Source organism: Sorex fumeus, unplaced genomic scaffold (genome assembly GCF_029834395.1).
Source record: "Sorex fumeus unplaced genomic scaffold, SorFum_2.1 ptg000030l, whole genome shotgun sequence".
In the NCBI taxonomy this organism is placed as follows: Eukaryota; Metazoa; Chordata; class Mammalia; order Eulipotyphla; family Soricidae; genus Sorex; species Sorex fumeus.
The window spans coordinates 3,685,081-3,704,995 of NW_026606087.1; the positions used below are offsets into that span (position 1 = coordinate 3,685,081).

Below are 19,915 nucleotides of genomic sequence, written 5' to 3' on the forward strand. Positions count from 1 at the left end.
CTGGGTGTAACCACCAAGCAAAACAACAACAAAACTGTAACATGCCATATTTTATTTAACTGTTCTATAATGATCCCATTTTACAATTAAGAAAACCAAATTTCTCAGACAGTTGAGATCTCATAATTGATAAATGGCAAAACCAGAATTTAAACCCTGGCAATCAGATTACAGAACTTTTCTCTTTGCCACTGTGTCCAGCTTCCGTTGCCAGAATGTATGTATGTTTAAAGACTTCTGTGTGATGAGCATTCAGCTCAAACTCTTTTGGTTGCTGTTATTAAAAATAAAACTGTGAAACAATACTCTCATATCTACAATAGTCTATACTTGTCTGTCTATTGGATTAATTCCCCAGAAGTGGTAGTTTATAGCTGGAGGATATAAACATTAAAAATTTTCCAAAATAATGGAAATGTTGAATTAAAGTGCACTGTCACCAATGGCACATGACAGAGATTGCCATTCTCTTTTCAACTCTTGGCACTACTGTCTCTGTCCTGGCAATGGTTTCTGTGATCTCCTCACTGCCAAATCTGACAGCTCTTTATGATCACAAATCCTTCACAAAACTCTTCCACATGTACCCTTGTGGCACATCCTCCTGGAAACTCCTATTGCTTTGGTATTTAAAATCCCTTCCCACTTCTCTTCCTTAAAGGAGCATCAGGCTTCCATGGAATCCTGGGTTTGCCCTTTGTCTCTAGCTCCAATGCCTTCCCTCTCGTGTGACAGATTCTTAAATGCAGGCTAACAACTCTTCCCTCTTCCTTCCTTGCTACAGAGCACTGATTTTGTCAAGACTTAAAGTGTCCAGCTCTTTTAAAGGATGAACTTTAATGTCTAAACCACGCATGTCTACTATTCTATTACTTTTCTTTGAGCTCAGGTGGTTCTGGCTCATGAGACACAGGGGAAAGCTGCCTGAAGCTTCTGAGATTTCCCTCTATGTCTAAAAAAAAGATTGAAACATATAAGGGGAGAATTTCTTCCCACCAGCATCATTTTTTCTTTGTTGGAACACAGAGGTAAGGTCAAGATGCTTCGAGCTAGAGCAGCAGTTTTATGGACCAGGGAAAAAGGGCCAAGTGAATCATTAGAGCCACATATTCAGGGATCTGATATCACCACTGAGCTGCTGAAATAATTCTGAAGCTGTATGTCTCCAAACTCTTGCCGGACAATGAATCCACAAGAAAAGTCTTGATTAAATTTTCTATTAATATAAATATTAAAATATGTAAAATACAGAACTTAGAGAAATAAATCTCTGTCACTGTCACTGTACTCCCATTGATCATCGATTTGCTCGAGCGGGCCCAGTAATGTCTTCATTGTGACACTTGCTACTGTTTTTGGCATATCGAATATATCAGGAGTAGCTTGCCAGGCTTTGCCGTGTGGGCGAGATACTCTTGGTAGCTTGCCGGGCTCTCTGAGAGGGGTGGAGGAATTGAACCTGGGTTGGCCAGGTTGGCGGTGTGCAAGGCAAACGCCCTACCCGCTGTGCTATCGCTCCAACCCAGAGAAATAAATATTCTATTTAAACATTTAAACAAGGTAGATGCTTAGATGCTCAGGCATAGTAGATCAAGTCATTTGTCTCTACTTATAAATCTTCTAAATACCAAGTTGGGATTCACATCAGAGCAGCATGGCTTCAGGGCCTGCTTCAAATACAACATCACATTATCTCTCAGCTAAGGGCATGATTAAAGGGACATCCACTGTTACCAGTACCAAATTGAGCTCATCCCCCTCCTTTCTCAGAAATGGACTCTCCGAACATTCCCCACAAGGCAAGAAGAAACCAGGAAGTCTCTTGGACACAGGTTTCTCTTGTCTCCTCCCATATCCCGTCAATGCCCGCAGATTGCCCTTTCAGAATTTGTTCATGACCTTTTCTGCTCTGCCTAACTTTTGACTAAATGACTGATAAGTGCTGTCTGCTGTTACCAGATTCTTACAATACAGATACTCTTCCAGTCTCAGTTCACACCTCCAAGTCATCCAGGCCTATAGAACTTGCCATTCTTTTGGTTTAGGCCTTTGAATATATTGTTCCCTGTGTCTCTGATACCCAGTTCTATAGTTTCCCTGATTGTTTTCCAATTTAGCCTGAATGTTAAGAGACCTTCAGATTACCCCACCTCCACATTGCCCTCTCCAGCTGCCGTGGAGATTTCCATATGCAGCTCTATCACACTGCAGCCTCCTCATTACTTTCTCATCTGCTTTGTTCTCCTAAGAATCCTGAAACCCTAAACCCTAAACCAAGTTATAAGGTCCTCAAGAATGAGATAAATATTTCAAACTCAGTTCCCCACTTCTACCTAGCCCCATTCTTCCTTTGTTCTCTATTTTAATTATTCTATTTTAATTAAAAATTTTCCATGTCTTTAAACCCAACAGCAAACTTTTAACTATGGACGCTTGTTTGAATATAGTCCCTTTCTCTATTCCTGAATGACTATCTGGGTGCTTTAAGATCTTAACCTTGATTTTGGCAAAGCAAATCTTTTTTTTTTAGTTGGAATCTAGTATGAGTTTTCTGCAGAGCTGAGAGGTGAGTCTGCTTGTTGGAAACATGGTTCATATCTGAACAAAGGCCCTCTGGTTATTAGTAGATTAAATATATCCATGCATTGTAACACACTTTACCTCTCTTTGCCAGCAAATTAGCAGATAATCTAAACAGCACATTACCCTGGGGTTACTTCACAAAGTGAGTTAAAGAATTTTTTGGCAGCTCCTGTAAAACCTTCTTAAGATCAAGTAGAGAAGAAGTTAATCAATCTGATAAGCAATCGATAAAATATAATATGAACAAAAGTATTATACTGTGTTATTATTCTCAGTAATAACTCATTCCAGCTAGTCTGTGATTCATGAGTTTGGTCAATGCATTACATAGATATAACAAGTATAAAACACAACCTAAAAATACTTCAGCGATGTAGTGCATCTATTATCAGAATGGGCATAACAAGACACTTAGACCTGGCTAGTCCAACAATAACTTCAACATTAAGCTGAATAGCAGGAGTGTCTGGGTGACTGTCTTTCATTTGAGTGATTCATTTTGTTAAGTATTTGCAATGGGCAATAGTTTCATGAAATATGCCTGTCCTTCTGCTTCCCGGCTTGATGACCTCAGTCAGGCATGTTGCTCAACCTCTGATACTTAATCTGGAAAATTCTAGTAAGAACCTGGTTCTGTCTGTATCACAGGGCTATTAGAGAGTTCAAATGAGAGGATGGATATAAACATCCTCTAAGCCTCACTGTGTTCTCTGAAAATGTGAGATGCTTTTTTTTGCAAAAAGGGTCAGTCCATATAATAAAGCTAGATGAAAGAGAAACTTTACTTGCAGATTACTGAACCAAAATTAGGATGATTAACTTAATGTTGAAATACTTCATTTAATGCTTAGCCTAATTATTGGAATTTGTTGGTAGGAGCAACACTCAGCAGTGCTCAAGGGACTGTGAAGCTGTATCAGGAGGTGCAAGGGACTTGGAGAATGTGTCTAGGATCTTCACTCGAGCCATTTACCCAGTCTAGTTATTTTAATTTTTTTTTTTGGACAAACTGGCAGGCTACCGGATGTAGCCTGCCCACACGGCAGAGTCTGGCAAATTCCCCGTGGCGTACCCAATATGCCAAATACCAGTAACAATGATGGGTCTCATTCTCCTAAAGAGCCTTGAATATAATCTCAGGGCTAGGATGAAGGAGACATTACTGGGGCCTGCTCGAGGCAATCGACGAATAACAGGATGATTTGTGATTGTGATTGTGATTGATAAAAAATTATATGGACACTGGTTGGAAGGGGAAGATGAGAACCTTCCACATGGTTCTCAGATGTTGGGGGCCACTACCAGTTATTCTTGGCCAATTGGACTAGTGGTTCAATGATAAGACCTAAGGATGAGGTTTCCCTCAGGTGCTGCAGTGCTGGGAACCACCAGGGTCACTGTGGTGGTACTTGGGGGCCTCCAGGACTACTCCCAACAATGCTTGGGCAGCCGTGCGGTACTACGGATCAAACCCAGGTCATGGACATGAAAAGCACACATCCTTTCTTCCCCACCCCGGGCACTGACATTTTAAAATCAGTACGATTCATTTGTTTTATTGTGCAGCTCTCCCTTTTAATTAAAGAACTGAATTTGTTTATTTTAAACAAGTCTCACCCTTTTTAATCTGTGACTTCACTAGTTTTAAACTCAATGACCTCTTTTAAAGAAACAGTGTCAATGTTGGGAGTTCCTGGCTCCAGTTGTACTTGGACATTTTTACATCTCTACTTGTAATATTATCCTTAATAAAATTAAATTTCTCCTCTGAACATGGGAAAATATAACCAGTGCCAGGAGAGCCATGCCAATGAAAATGAGCCAAGTACTGCCAGGGTACCCCTGGTGGTTCCCAGCACTGCAGCACCAGATTAGACAAAAGTCGCCTTCATACCAGCAATGCTAGCATCTACTGGCTGCCTTGAAAAGGCACAAAGTCCACATCTATCTTGGAGGCAAAAGTCAGCTTGTGCAGTGCACTCAGCTCTAACTGGGCAATGGATACACCTGGTGCTAAGCAAGTGAACAAGCAGTATTTCCTGGTGGGCATGGGGCAGCACCACTGCAAAAATAAAACAATAATATTGGCAATGTTGTAAAAAGAAATAATAATAGCCCCCAAAGTGAAAACAGAACAAAACCTGAACTGACAGGGGGAAATGGCACATTATACCCTTTGTAGATTAAAGTAATTATGTGAATCAACACCAAGCTTCCTGAACCCCAATTTAAGTCCCCAAAGCATTGCGATAATGATAATTTAAATATTCTATTTTAATAGTATTAAATTTAGATTAAACTAGAGATAGATAAGCTATCTGAAATTCTTTTTGCATTAGGTTGGGCATGTATTTCTTTTTTAATGTGGGTATAAAAATAAAACAGAAAAAAAAGCTCTATGCTAAGAACTTGCTTCCAAGCATCCATTAGTAATAAATGAACAGCATGTTCAGTTGACTGCTAATCAAATTCAGAGAAGACAAAACCAATGCAATAGTTACAAGGGTGTTTTCCAAATAAATAAGCAAATGTGTTAGCTCTTATTTTGAAATATGTATCTACCTGTATCTATGGACTTTTGCTTTCTTGCAGAACACATGGATAGTATAATGAAGCCTGCCTGGCAGACCTGTTTCATCAATTCAACCCTCTTCGAGTGGATAAAAGGAGAAGTGCACAAATCCCATATCCTCCTTACTAGTTTCCTAAACCAGTTAGCCTCTTTGTGGTTCAATTAAGCTCTTCAGAGAGATAAGTGAAAAATGCGTAGAACATTATCATTGCTCCTGTGAAGAGTAGATTCTGCTATTACAAACCCACAGAGAAAAGAAAATTCCTGAGATCTCACTAGGAGGGTGTCCAGGAAATAGTTGACAGTTATTTCTGAAACAGCTACCAGAATCCCTCTCTTCTTTTTTTATTCCTACTTGGCAAAGAAATAAAAAAAAAAATCAGTCCCAAGACTTGAGTAAGCCCTGATGGTCATCTGCCCTTGGCTCAGGAAAGAGAAAGGCAGCAGTCTGACCTTCTGGATCCTTCTTGGAGTTCTGGCAGCATACATTGCTCAGTCTGCTATGATCAATGAGCTTAGCCAGATAAAATCTGAGATCACCCCAGAACCTGCTGCTTCCCAAGGCATCCCTAAGACCTTGAATTTCTGCTACACAGTACAACTTGTACCACTCTTAGCCAGAGCTCTCTCAACAAAGATGCATACTGAGATGTGCCCAATATTCTCTATTCTATAGCAGGAGAAACACAAAGGCTTTATTAATGAGTTTAACTTGCTCATACTTATAAGTATTAATTTTTGAAACACAAATCAAAAAATTTGGAACAAAGGCATGCGGGTCCTGGGGCTGAGGTCTCCAAGCCTGCTCAGATTGGGGCTGAGCATCCTCCATCTTCCAGTAGGCAGGGGTCACACCCACCAACTGCATCCCCCCTCCCGGCGCTGTGTAATCCCATCAACGGCCAAGAACCAGAGACTATAAAACCCAGCTCCCGGAAGAGAACAGCACAGAGTCTCCTGCCTCCGCACCTGGTTGTCCTCACTGGGGTCCCTTGAAGGGGATGGGTTGAGTTTCCCTCCCCGCCCCTAACAGAGCCCCAGCAGCCGAAGACCTCCAAAACCAGCCACAACCATGCTGAGACCACTCTCCACATGCATCAAGTTACCGGCAGAGGAACAAAGGCATGCGGGTCCCAGGGCTGAGCGACATCTTATTATCTCATTCTTACTTTGGACAACCTGGCAGGCTGCCAAATGTAACCTGCCCACGCGGCAGAGTCTGGCAAACTTCCCGTGGCATACCCAATATGCCAAATACCAGTAACAATGATGGGTCTCATTCTCCTAATCCTGAAAGAGCCTTGAATATGGCACTTTTTAAAAGCTCAGGGCTAGGACGAAGGAGACGTTACTGGTGCCTGCTCGAGGCAATCAATGAAACAACAGAATGGTCATGATCGTCGTGATCAAAAAATTTAAGCATGTTCATATGCAAATTCCATTTCTGGAAAGTAATTTTAGCAAACTAATGTGAAATATGAAAACACTTTTTCTTTTCTGGTCAAAGTTGTTTTTTTTTCTGAATACCAATTACAAAAAAGAAGTAATTTGTGACTTAACAGTTCAGCAGAAGGGTTCAGACAACATTTTGCGCCTATAAAAATACTCCTCACTTTGTTTCTCAAGTCTACATTACAATTGTAGCAGTAAATCCATGTGTGTGCACAAACATCTAAGCAAAAAGCTTGCCTAGCAGTAGAAAAGAAGTTCAAGACATAAACATGTTTAGTAATAGCCACATAATGAAAGATATTTGTATTCTATATATTTCTAAGCTTTACAATGAGCATGTGGTATTTTTATATTAAATAAGTACAGAAAACCAAAGATTTGTGAATCTGTATAAGAGGAGATAGGTTTCTGAACTGGCCCCTAAGAAATGCTGCATGCATATTGTGTCCCCCAAATGATAGCTAAAGACATGCAGCTGTCTCTCCATTAACTCCCCAAAACAAAGCATAAAGATCTCCCCATATCTTGGTTTTGCCTATACACGGGCTTCTCATTCTTCCCCATAGCACAGAACACAGCATCAGAATCTTTTCCCAAATCTCCCAAATCTCAGAGAACCTCCCCCAAAGTAAGTCCAAATCCATATCAAGACAAGATCCATTAGAGTTCTTGGAATCAAAAATACCATCAACAGTAATGACCTATACTCCTTTCTCTAAGGAAAGGAATGCTCCATTTCTGCTATATATCAGATATAAGATACTTTCTTGTTTGGAGCTACAGTGTTAAAAGGGGGTGTTTCACAATCATTTCCCTGCCTAGCCTGTGCCACTCCCTCTTCTCTTTTCCCACACAGCATTCTGTGCTTGCTGACTTCCCCCCTATGATAAAAAGAAGTCACAAACAGACCTAGGTCCATTTTGATAGATGGAGAAGAGTCTGGACCCAGAAGTCACTGGGAGATTCAGCTCAGGCTATGAGAGGGACAACAGGCTTTGGGTCTCTATATGCACCTCAGATTCAGCATCTAATCTGATTACAGTGCAAATGCTTCCTAAGTCTCAGCTTTCTCAGAATACTATGCTTACTGCTCCCATTTCTCCTCCTAAATCTATGGAAACTATAAACAGGCTTTAACTTTCCTTTGCTTCTCTATAAAACACCCAAAGAAACATTTGAGTCATTGTTGTGTAGGCTTGAGGAAGTAATCAAACACTTTGAGCCTGTTTCCACATCTTTACATTTCATGACACTTTTTTAATAGGTTAGTGAAGATTTAAGTAGATAGAGCCCCCCTGTCCCCCAAGAAGGCAGAAGGCCAGGTACACATCAGGTCCTTAATAAAGACTAGTTATCATAAAAATAACATAATATGAAACTAATACCCAAGGACAGTAGAGACAAAGTCCAGGAATATTGCTTCATGGTTGGAAGCTTGCCTCATGAGCCAGGGAAGAAGGCAGCTGGGATAGAGAAGGGAATCACTTAAGTCAATGATGTTTGGAGGGATCTCTCTGAATGGAAGGTGTGTGTTGAAAGTTAGATAAAGGACCAAACATGATAGCCCCTTAGTATCTGTATTGCAAACCATAATCCCCAAAAGTAGAGAGAGAGTAAGAAGGAAATTTTCTGCATCAGAGAGTGGGGTGTGGTGAGGGTGGCGGGAGGGATACTGGGCACTTTTGTGGTGAAAAATACACAGTGGTGGAGGGATAGGTGTTCAATCATTGCATGACTGAAACTCAATCATGAAAGCTTTGTAACTATATCCCATGGTGATTCAATCATTTTTTAAAAAAGCACTAGAATGATGAGCACAACAGGAAACTGCTAATACATCCTTTGGTGGATATTCTGGACTTACTACTACTGTAACACAACCTATAAACATAAATAGCTCTAAAAATCATTGGTATGTTCAGATATTTGAGGATCATTTCTTGCAATCAACCCTCCTGAGAATAAACGTGCTGAGATGTACTTTAAAATTGGGGGGCTATACCCAACAGTGTTCAGGTCTGACTTCTGGATCTGTGCTCAGGGATTATTCTCAGAAGTTCTCAGGAGACAATATGTGTTACCAGGAATCAAAACTGGGTTGGTTGCATTAAGTCAGAGCATTATCCACTATATTTTCTTTCCAGCTCACAGCTTAAATTTTTTAAGAAAACAAAGGAGACTGGGGAAATATCTCAAAGGACTGGAGCACATGCTTTGTATAGGAGAGGCTTAGGTTGGACCCCTGGCACCACACACTTCCCTGAGTACCACTGGGAGTGACCCCTGAGCATCAAATTGGGTGTGGCCCCAACACCAAACAATAAAACTAATGTGAGCTAGATTTTGTTTCTCAGTTGAGTAACTGGTAGCTCAAAAGATGGTGTATTCAATAGTAGTTACATGGCCTGAACAAAATTCACACTGCTTCTATTTGAACTGCATATACTCTGAAAGGTCCTGTTCAGTATCCAGGCTACAGAGTGAATGGGAATTCTGGCAACTGCAGCCACAAAACTATCAATGTGTCAGGATTGGGAAAAGGGCTATTACAAAGCCTTAAAGTACCCCCTTCCGTCCGTGCCCCCAAATAGAATGACCAAATTGGATTAATTGGCAGTATTAATAACTCATTAACTATCTCTAAAATGACTAATTATACTCTTTCATTAATAGAGTCTGATGGGGTTTTTTAATTCCAAAACTCACATTAGGAGTAAGCTGGCAGAACGGAGAATGGAGTGGGCTTGGTTTACTCAGTCTCTGAGTTCTCTCCTACTCTTACGGATAGAACAGAAAGGCAGCACAGAAAATGGCTAAACACCAAGAGCAAAAGAACTCTCTCCAGTCAGCAGCCTGCATGATCAGCCTCCGGATTAGCACATGTTGTTATCATAGTACTGTCTGGCTCCAACTTACTCTGAAGGAAAAGCAAGAACTTAGATTCAGGCTAGAGTAAACTGATTTAGAAGTAAGTGTGAAATTACACTTGGAGTACAGAGTTCTGTAAAAAAATAAGAGAGATACAGGCCAGAGGTGCAAAAAGAATCCAAGGAGAGTCATCTGGGACTATTGCACGCCACACACCACCTCTCCAGTAAGCTTAGTAGGGTACATGCATAGACCTATTTGATATTTAATAACTAAGAAATAGGACATAAAATGTATCCACTCTTTTGTTCAACTAATACCTATTAATTAATTGATCACTTCACTTAATCACTTGACACCCCGTTACTCATCAATTTGCTGGAGCGGGCGCCAGTAATGTCTCCATTCGTCCCTGTCTCATGCTAGTGTAGCCAATGGTGTCTGCTCGTTCCAGGAACACGAGGAGCCTCAAACCGATCGTTCAGGGTCTTGACGAAGAAGTCTGACCATCTCACAGGTGGTGACCATGCATCTTTTTGACGTCCCATGGAATCCAGTCTGTAATGGCTCTAGTCCAGTGGTCGTCTTCAAATCGCATTATGTGTCCAGCCCACCTGACGCCTTGGCAAACAAAACAGCTTACCTGATTCTTGATCTTTGACAGAGGTAGGACCTCTAGATACCTTCTCTCACTTGAGTGAAACATGATACTCCAAACATAGCTCTTTCGATTCCTCTTTGGGTGACCTGAATAGCGTTCTCATCCTGTTTTCATAGGGCCCAGGTATCTGAGGCGTATGTTAGTGCAGGAAGAACAGTGAAGTTGAAGAGAAGTGCCTGGAGCTGTTAGGTTCTTCATCCTCTTAGCTATTTCTTACAAGGATAAAAATGCTGGGTCTTGGAGGTTTCAAAACTACTAAAACCTGCTCTCCCTTAAGGAGCTTGCCATCTAGAAGAGTGGAGCATAATGGTGCAAAGAAAAGGGTCATTCACCCAAAGCAAGAACAACGGATGACTCAGGAGAAGTTGGCTTCTAATGGGAGGAGTTAAGAGAGAGATACAGGGAAGCAGAAATTTTACAGCTCAGGCCAACCATCAAGAGTGTTTGACACCATGAACAGTTTTGTAAGGGTTTATCTCACAGTGATTCAATTGAATAAATAAATAAATAAATTGTGTTTTCCTGTTTGCCTGGCACATGTATTAATCCTTGTTCCATCTTGGAAGGCAAGTGCATTGACCCCCCTTGCCTAGCATGCACGAAAAATATAACTTGCACATCTCCACAGTCGGCACTCCTCAGTGATCCTACTCCTACAGGTAATAAGGTGTTAGCTTCCCACATCCATCTTAGCAGGGTTAAAAGCAGACCACATCTACGGTTAAAGGAAATGCTACAGTGTTGTGCACTGTCACCTTACAAACTGCATCTTATGGCCCTAAGGGAAATTATGTTTGTGTTAGGGGAGTGGGTGCTAGAACTGTAGGGATCTGTGAACAGAGCTGAGTCCTTCCAAGCTGCAATCACCATTGGGATCAGGACACTTGGTAGCAATGAATTAGTAGGTCCAGGGGTTGGGAGCACTAGGATTCAGGTCTCTGGAAAACAACAAAACTGGACTGGCAGGAAAGGGGGAAAGTATCAACAAAACCCTCCTGTGACCTCTAGACATTCATGGTCTGACCTTCATCCAGGAAATGGTATTGGTACCCCAACCCAATATATTGATCTACTGCTTCTCTATCAGTTTATACATTTCCCAGTTCATAATGCTGCCTCCAGTCTCATATCCTCAGTAGGGTCAAATGCTCTTGAGCTATGGGACCTGATTCCAATGCACACAGAGAAGCAAAAAGCGAGGTCTGCTCTGGGATTTCATATACTTCTTGCATTTAGCTGCCCTGAAAATGGAGTCACATTCTAGGCATTATATTTTGTTCCTATTTTAGGCTGTTCTGATCACCCACATGAATTAGGAAAATGTAATTGAGTTTTAAGAGCTCCCAACTAAAGGGGAAAAATGGTTTGTTATAAGAAACACCAGAATTTCTTAAGGCTAAGATCCTATTATAATGCCATTTGCCAAGGATATTCTATTTTCCTCTGGATGAGGACTGAAAAGCTAGAAGCTGACAGTAACACAGCCTTAAGCTCCAAAAGGCAGGTCAGAGCAAGCTGAGATGATTTAGGGGAAAGAACATACGAAGAGGAAATTAAGCCAACTGAATAACACATCTAGAAAAGTTAATGCATCCCACTTGGTTACCTGCCTCCATGACTTTGGGGAACCATAAACCATGAGGGGAAATCTATTGAGAAGGAGACTCATATTGAGATAGTATGACCTTGCCTCCCCAGACGTGGGGTGCACATGCACACACACTTTGCTCAAGCAAGTCACTCCTCTCCATCCCCTCCTCCACTGGTCCATGTCAGTAGGAACTTCCTCCTCTCAGCAAATCAAAACCACCCTCATCCTTCCTCTCCTCATGACCCTTCCTTCCCTTTTATGTGGGCTCACCTCTACTTCCCAGACCCCCTCATTCTCTCCCTTCATTCTACCTCTGTTCAGACCCACCTTTCACATCAGTACTTCTTTTCTTGTAGAAGGTGCTCTCAGTCTGGCCTTGATCTCACCCCCTCTCATTTCAAGATGGGTAAAAAAATCATTAAATTTTTGCTGTTATCCTCTGTTTCTCCAACAGATCAAATTTAGGTAACCAGCCTTAATCCTCATCTTGAGTTTCTAATTCAAGTTTCCAACTAATAGTGATCCTCTCTTACTAAATTGTCTTCACATTATCTCCAGTACAGGACACTGTGTCCTTTCCTGTGGCCTTTCCACCTTCTTTCCTCCCAGTATCTAATCCCAGCCACAGCATTAGTCCTTTAGGTATTCCTATAAAAGCAGATGTTTGTTGGCTTATTTATTTGTTTGTTTTGTGGGAAGGGAGTTTTAGGGTCACTCATGAAGCTCAGGGCTACTCCTGGCTCTGCACTCAGGAATTCCTCCTTATGGAGTTTGGGGGAGCAAATGGGATGCTGAGGATTGAACTCAGGTTGGCCTCATGCAAGGCAAGCAACCTACCCATGGGACTCTCTCTGGCCCTTTTGGCATATTTATTGAGTACCTATTTATTTTTTCGTCAGACAACTTGCTAAGCACTAAGAACTTAATGGCTCCTTCCCTCAACTGAATAGAAAAAAATGGATATTAATCGAGTAGTCATCAAATAGGAATACGGTTATAACCAGGAAACTTTCTTCAAAGGAAAAATGTAAGATAAATCAGAACATAAAGAAAGGTGGGTCATGGATACGGCTTAAAGAGAAGGAGGCATCTGCCTTGTATGATAAGACCCCAAGTTAGATCTCTGGACCTGGGACATCAAGTTTTACCTGTGGCATTGAATGTTCCCCCCATCCACCCACAAATGTTAGTGGCTCTGGTGGTAGCCAGTACTGCAGGACCCAGTGGCATTGCAACACAGACCCAAGTATTGAACTGTCAGGCCTACACTGATGGGTCAATATCATTAGGAATGTTGGTAGATTGATATAAATTGATATAAATAAAATTTGTGTATTTACATTTATATTAAACTGATAAGAACAGATACTACACTTGATCTTAGCCAAAAGGCTGAGAAGCGACAGAGAGTATCTCGCCCGCACGGCAGAGCCTGGCAAGCTCCCCATGATGTATTCGATATGCCAGACATAGTAACAACAAAGTCTCCAATGGAGACGTTACTGGGCCCGCTCGAGCAAATCAATGATCAACGGGAGGGCCTTTACTTTACTTACTTTACTTTACTTACATTTATATATTATTATATAAAATGCATAAATGTACATTATACACCTTATATAGTACATAAACGTATAGCACTGTCCTCCCATTGTTCACTACCCTAGGTACTTAGCAGCTTCCCTGGGCTCTATAGGTTAGCACTCCCTTCCCCCACTAATTGTGACAAGCAAAAATATTTTAAGACATTGTCAAATATCTCCATTGGGATATCACCCTAAATAAGACCCATTGCTTTATACTCCCAAAACCCAGTCTTGTGATGTTTTTCTTTTTTAATCCCTTCTCTGCACTTTAAGTTGAGCTCATCCATTCCTATGTCTATAAGTTATCAACATGACAGTGACACCCTTTTATATTTCACTTAAACATTTGTACTTTACTTCTATGTTCTAGATTTTGGGATGAGACAGAGGATAAATAAAGACAATGGCTTTTAAAGTTCAACTGCTGGAGGGATGGGTATCTGATCATTGTATAATTGAAACCCAAGCACAAAAAATTGTAAATCTACAACTGTAAAAAAAAAAAAATATTAAAAAAAAAAGTTCAACTGCATAGATTTAACTGTGTGAGCAACTACTCCATGGTTATGTAATCCTGTTTCTTCTAGTGAAATGGGAAAAATTATTGTTTTATTATTTTTAATAATGTTTTATTATTTTTATAATTATTTTATTGAAAGATTAAAATGCGATAATTCTGGGAAAAGAATGGTGAAAACTTTAAATTTGTGAAACCATTTTAAAAATGAAGCTTCTCACAACTGAAGTGCCCTAGAACAGATGACTGGTTAAAGAAACTTTGGTACATTTACACAATGGAATGCGATGCAGCTGTCAGGAGAGATAAAATCATGAACTTTGCTTATAAATGGATAGACATGGAGAGTATCATGCTAAGTGAAATGAGTCAGAAAGAGAGGAACAGACAGAGAAAGACTGCACTCATTTGTGGAGTATAAAACAACATAACATGCATAACATGAGGCTGACACCTAAGGATAGTAGATACACAGGACAGGTAGATTGCTCCATAGCTGGAAGCCTGCCTCATGACCAAAGGAGAAAAGGCAGATGGAATAGAGAAGAGATCACTAAGAAAATAATGGCTGGAGGAATCAGTCGGGATGGGAGATGTGTGCAGAAAGTAGGTAGAGGACCAAACATGATGACCTCTTGATGTCTGTATTGCAAACCATAATGCCCAAAAGTAGAGATTATGGGAATAATGTCTGCCATGGAGGCAAGGGAAGGGTGGGAAAGGGGGGGTTTATCGGGTATATTGTTGGTGGGGAAAGTGCACTGGTGGAGGGACATGTGTTTGATCATTATGTGATTGTAACCCAAACATGAAAAGTTGTAGCTATCTCACAGTGATTCACTGTCACTATCACCCCGTTGTTCATCGATTTTCTCGAGCGGGTCCAATAACGTTTCCATTGTGACACTTGTTACTGTTTTTGGCATATCGAATACGTCACAGGTAGCTTGCCAGGCTCTGCTGTGTGGGCGAGATACTCTCGGTAGCTTGCCGGGCTCTCCAAGAGGGGCGGAGGAATCGAACTCGGGTCGGCCATGTTGGCTGCGTGCAAGGCAAATGCCCTACCGCTGTGCTATCGCTCCAGCCCCAGAGTGATTCAATAAAATTAAAAAAAAAAAAAAGAAGCTTCTCTTTCCTGGGCAGCGAGGAAAGAGAAACCACCTTACTTATTCTGTTTAAACTGGGCCAAAAACCTTGGGACAGGGATAAAACATTTTTTTGAGAAACTTATCACCAAACAATTGTTCAAGAAGACTATATCACAAAAACAGATCACTTTGTTGGAGAAGATAAAATAGTAACCAATTGTGAATAGTCAAGAATAGTTTAAGCTTGTTAACACTTTTTGTTTATAATTATTTACCTAATCATTCTCCTTTTTTCCTCATAGAAGTATCCATTTTTCCTCTCTTTGGAACAATGATAAGGGGTTTCTATCAGAAATCGTGTATCCCAAATTGCAACTGAATCTAAATAAGTGCGGTTTACCTCATTAATTACCTCTTGAAGTTTCAGGTTGATACTTAAGTTTTGGGTTAGCATACTAACAAATCAGTACTTAGTAAATGTTAGCAGTTATTCTCTGGGCAGCCTGAGATCTGCAAATTAAACTGTATTGCAGAGTCTGAAGAAAGGGCACGGGGAGACAGGGAGTGGGGCAGGGGAGTGGGGGTGAAACCCATTCTCTCAGAGTTCTGGAATCCAGAACTCTAAAAGCACTGGCCAAAGCCAAGGTGTGAACAAACTGCACTCTCTTGGGGAGCTTCAGAAGTTGGGGGTGTGCCCCTTCCTCTTTATTCTGGTGGGGGCCAGCAGGCTTGAGCTTGTGGCTGCATCCCTCCCAACTCTATCTCTGCCTTCACTTTGCCTCCCATTCTGAGTCTCTGTCACTAAACATCCTGTTCCTCTCTCCTTTAGTGATATTCTGTGAGGGCATTTAGGGATACCCCGATAATCCAGGGTAAACTCTTCTCAAGATCCCTAAGTTACTCACCTATTTTTTCATAAAAATTCCTATGCACGTGTTCTGGCTAGAAAATACATTTTTCTGCCTGGCGTACACATTGATTTAGGAACCTCAGCATGTCTGGAAATCTAACTAAATTTCTCTGAAAGGTTCTCTTTCCCTCTTCCTTAATGCTAATTTTTCTCGACTTCCTTACCTTTGACTTCCTCTTTCTAAATCGCTCTCATCAAATAACCTGTTTCTCTAAAGGAAAAAAACTCTGATCAGCTTTCTTTAACTTGTTGGTATCAAGTTAAAAGCCTACCTACTTCTTTCCTCACCAACCCTCTACTCTCCCGCCTTCTAAGGCTGCAGTGTCTGCTTGAATGCTGACTACCACCTTCTCCTGCCCTCTCAGGAAACTTAAATTACAAAATAAGTCTTTTACTGGTTTAGAGGCACTTTCCCTCTCAATAAGACCCTTTCCCTTAGCTCAAATTTTATCATTCTTCCTTCATCAATCTCCTTTTCTAAAATAAGAACAACAAAAATCTCACAATAAACGACTCCATGGCTGGGCCAATCTGCCACTTAATCCTGCTGATCGTATAACCTCAGTAGCTTCCCAAGACACCAACTTTTCTTAGTCTTGTAAGTCACCATGGTCAAGCATCGTATATTCCTGGGTGCCCACAATGACCTGGCACCACTTTGGGCACTTTGCAGTGATTCTGTTGAGCATCCTTCAGTGGTCTGTATGTCTAGGATGAAACCAGGGACTTTGCTTTATTCTTTACTGTATTCCCTATACTTCCAGAATCAAGAAAAGTGTCATATAAGTAGAGGCAAGCTCATCTACAGATAGTCAAGGTCAAGCCTGCAGGCTTGTTCACATTCTCTTCCATCTCCTTAGCCTGCAGCCCTGTCCTTGACTCTGTGCAGATGAACTTGCCTCTACTTATGTAAGAAATATTAGTTGAGCATGTTACAGCCAAGGGATCACCAATATGATTATAGATTCCTTAAGGACAGTCTGTGGGGCATTTATGTCAGATTTATCTAGGGTGCTTTTTTTTTTCTTTTTGGGTCACACCCAGTGATGTTCAGGGGTTAATTCTGGCTCTGCACTCGGTAATTACTCCTGGTGGTGCAGGGAGACCATATGGGATACCGGGGATCGAACCTGGTTTGGCCACATACAAGGCAAATGCTCTACCTGCTGTACTATCGCTCTAGCCCCTACGGTGCTCCACCCCGATTTCTTACCATCTTAGGTACATAAATGCAAATTCTCTGAGTTTTGGCCCAGAAAGATGCATTATAAATAAGAACCAGAAGATACTGATGTATTCATAGTTTTAAAACTATAATAACACATGATTTCAGCTTTTTATCAATTCAAGAGGGAGAAATTGCCATTAAAGTTTAAATTATATGGAGACTAATTCAACTGCTTATTTTCTTCATTTCTTGCTCATCTTCATATTGTTGTGTATTTCTGTCTTGTAATACTGTGTTTTTCTTGCCTTTTAGAGTGATATGTACTTTTTTGTTGGAAGTGTCCTTGGCCTTTTCCCTGTCTTGAATTAGGAAGACTAGTCCTGACCTAATCAGACTAAGTTCTCATTAAAAGGCTGCATTTAGTCCAAGCTCTTCTTTCTTCCTTCAGTTCTTTGAGCCATCAATCAATCAACACTACTACTAATAGTGGTAATGATAATCACTGCCACTTATTGATCATAGTATGATTGCTTTCCTTAAAAAATATAATCTCCAAATATTTGTTTTATTTATTTCTCTTCCTTTGGTATTCCAGTATGCATATGTTGTACCATTTATAATTGGCCTACAGTTCTTGGCTATTTTGTCCTTTGGTTCTGTTTTTCATTCTTCTCTTTCCATTTCATTTTGTAAAGTGTCTATAGACAAATCATCAAGCTTTTTTAACCTTTCCTTGGACAAGGCCAATCTACTGATGATCCCACCAAAGGTATTCTCATGTCTATTGCAATGTTTTAAATTTGATATTTTTCTTAGAATTTCAAACACTTTGCTTACATTACCATCTGTTGTTGCATATTGTCCATTTTTTAATTAGAATCCTTAGCATACTAATCAAAGTTATTAAAATTCCCAGCCTGTTCATTCCAAGATCTCTGCCATAGCTGAGTCTGGTTCTGATGTTTGCTTTGTCTCTTCAGACTGTGGCTTTCTTGCCTTTTAGCATGATGTGTACTTTTTTATTGAAAATCAGACATGATTTCTGGGATAATAAGAACTGAGGTTAGGAGGCCATTTACAACAAGTGTTGTGTTTATCTGGCTAAGAGTTAGGCTGTGAAATCATAATGCCCCAAAGTAGAGAGAAAGTATGAGGAAAGTTGTCTGCTATAGAGGCAGGGGGAAGGTTGGGAAGGGGGTGGATAGTGGAGATATTGGTGGTGGAAAATGTGCACTGGTGGAGGGATGGGTGTTCGATTATTGTACGACTGAAACTCAAACATGAAAGCTTTGTAACTGTATCTCATGGTGATTCAATTAAAAAAAAAGAGTTAGGCTCTGTTTAATGTGGCCTTAGGTGTGGGGAGCTTCAATTTCCTCTAGTGTCTTTATTTCTGTCCCCCTTATTATCCTTGACTTTCTCTAGGAACTCCTTTGATTGAGTCTGTGCCTTGCAGCTCTCTCAGTCGTAATCCACTTTCAGCATGTAGGAGTACTGTTAATGTGGTAAGGTACTGGGAAGGGGAAGCAGTCTATAATCTTGTGATTTTTAAAAAATGATTTATTTTTATTAAAAACACCATGATTTACAAAGTTGTTCATTATACAATTGTTTCAGGCATTTAATGTTCCAATATCGCCAGTGGGACCTTTCGTCCACCAATGTCTTGATTTTCCCTCCCATCCCCAACCTGCCCCCTTAAGTACATAACAAATGTACTTTATATCACTTGTTCCAACAAAACTTTAAGAAATGGCAAATAGAGTGATCAGAGAATAAATCAGTAAAAGCCAATTTGTGATTGCTATATGATTTTAACCTATGTAAATGAGGAAAAGAAAACCCTCTGATACAATATAATAAAAATGCTTGTTATCATTTACATAAATTTTCAATTCAGAATCTAAAGTATGTTGTATATAAATTTTATTTTATATTTGGATCTCATTATGGTAACAATCATGCCTTACCTGTCTTTAACAAAACCTTTAAAGAAATACTGTGCTAAAAAATTTTGGAATTTTAGGGTAGTGGGAGGGATATTGGGAACATTGGTGGTAGAGAATGGGCACTGGTGGGGGGATGTGTACTAGAACATTGTTTGACTGAAACATAATCACAAAACTCTGTAAGTCTGTAATTGTACCTCATGGTGATTCATTGAAATAAATTAAAATTTTTTTTTAAATTTGGAATTTACATGAATTAGGTAAGGCCTACTTTGTAAATTTCCTCTCGCTTACATTTTATATAAACATTGTGGTTTGCAAAGTTGCTCATGATGATTTGTTTTAGGTATTCAATATCCCAACACCAATCCCATCACCATTATCACCGTCCCACCACCATTGCCTCCAATTTTCCCAACCACTCCTCAAGTCTGCCCCATAGCATGCCCACAATCATTTATTATATATTTTTTGTTTGCAATAAGTTGCTAACAGAATGATCAGAAAAATATTTCCTTAGAAGAAAATCAGTGTAAATTGTTGTATCTCACCATGGAGATACTAAGATTTCATAAGAGATACTTGCATAAGAGATTACCAAGATTTTGTTACAGGTTAAGCATTCTGTTTTACTGTTTGGTTAGTCAAAATTGATTGCCGTCGATGTTATATCCCATCCAATCTGGAGTGCTACTACTAGATTATCAGTGCTGCAGAGTTTGGATATGTGGCACAGCTGTGAAGGCGGCTATGCATTCCAGAAAGTCTAGAATTTTTAACTGGGTGGTGCAGCTGGAGTTAAATTTTCAACTAGGAGGCAGCTTTGGAGTGTGGACATGACTGCCAGGGCTTCTGGGAGGTATAGGGAGTGGAGGTAGATAACCTATCCTGACTCTGAGAAAGCCTGGAGATTTCAGTCACAGAAAAGTGCAAATCTGAATTTTCAGCAGGTTAATTTCTGGTGTGGCTC

The 19,915-nt window shown here is 40.4% G+C and overlaps 1 protein-coding gene and 1 pseudogene across 1 annotated transcript in view; both read right to left on the reverse strand.

Annotated features, from left to right (window-relative positions):
• Positions 1–19,915, reverse strand: part of SPON1 (spondin 1) — a 361,268-nt gene that overhangs the window by 290,404 nt on the left and 50,949 nt on the right. The window lies entirely within an intron of this gene.
• On the reverse strand, positions 12,924–13,131 carry LOC130025575 (uncharacterized; annotated as a pseudogene).